Consider the following 1,571-nt stretch of genomic DNA (forward strand, 5'->3'; position numbering starts at 1 on the left):
AGAGAAACAAAAATTGTATAAAATCAGGGAGGGCGCAAAACAGAAGAGACTCATACATATGAAGAACAAATTAAGGGTCACTGGAATGGTTGTGGGAGCGGGGATGGGCTAAATGGGTAAGGGGCACTGATGAATCTACTCTTGAAATCATTGTTATAATACATGCTAACTAATTTGGCGGCAAACATTAAAAAAATAAAAATAAATCAATTACAAAAATCAGCTAGAATTCTACACTATCAAAATTATCAATTAAATTTGAGAGTGGACTCAAGATATCTTCAGACGTACAAAGACACAGAACATTTGATTCTACTCATTCTTCATTAGGAACTTATCTGAAGGTGTACTCCAGCAAAACAAGGAGAGAAAAAATAAAGAAAAATTATACTTAATAATAGGCAACATTAAGAGAGTGTTTGTTTTCGTGCCAGACACTGTTATGGGTTATTTTTACATATTATTACATATGAACCACACAACAAACTTATAAAGTATATACAATTACCATTCTTATCTTCGAGAGGAGGAAAGAGGGTTATAAAGAAGCCAAATAACTCATCCAACATCCAACTTACACAGTTGGTAAGTGGAACAACTAAAGTCTAACCCCAGGCCTTCTGGCTCAAGAGTCCAGGCTTTTAAATGCTCCCTAACTTCCCGGATAGCCATATTACCATGAAAGCATGGAAACAAACTGGGAGCGTAGCAGAGGAATAATCACAGGAAGGAAGCTATGAAGCAGATCTACTGAGTCACCAACTAAATAAGGCAGTAAAAGAGAAGGGTCCAGTGAGAGACCGCTAAGAGGTTAGCAGGAAGATGTCATAAGTAGTATGATTTGACAGCACTGTAAGAGTACAATAAAACAAAGAAGTGCAATTAGAAAATTAAGGAGAACCAGAAAATATCCATAAGACGGCTTTAGTCTGAATGAGCCAAGTGAAACATGGCATGGTTTAAAGCACTGATGGAAAACAAAGAGAAAGGATCCATTTCACCTTGATGCTAGAGATGTCCTCATTCAGCAGGTCCAAGGACTCCAGGAAAAGAGTAGTAATTCTAATGTTTGCATATTATTTAAGAATCCCAATAATTTAAACCATTTATTAGTTTTCAAATTGTAGAATCAACGTTGAACCCTCTAAAGAGACTTGATTGCAGAGCATAACAGCAGGGTTAACAACAATGACAAACAGAAGCCCAAAGTTGATGGGAGACGGAGAAAAAGTGCAGCAAGGTTAAGGAAGACCTTCATCTTACACTGTAAGGAATGAAAAATGATAGTACAGGTAAGGGAACTAGGTCTCTATTTTAAAATTACATCTTGAGGGGTACCTGAGTGGCTCAGTGAGTTCATAATCCAACACTTGATTTTGGCTCAGATGATCTCACAGTTCATAAGACTAAGATGAGCATTAGGTTCTGCACTGACAGCTCAGAATTCTCTCTCTCTGCCCCTATCCTGCTTGAGCATACTCTCTGTCTCTCTCTCTCAAATAACATACATACATACATACATACATACATACATACATACATACATACATACATACATACATACATACATA

This window comes from Herpailurus yagouaroundi, unplaced genomic scaffold, assembly GCF_014898765.1.
Source record: "Herpailurus yagouaroundi ecotype Mexico unplaced genomic scaffold, PumYag 63295, whole genome shotgun sequence".
Lineage (NCBI taxonomy): Eukaryota > Metazoa > Chordata > Mammalia > Carnivora > Felidae > Herpailurus > Herpailurus yagouaroundi.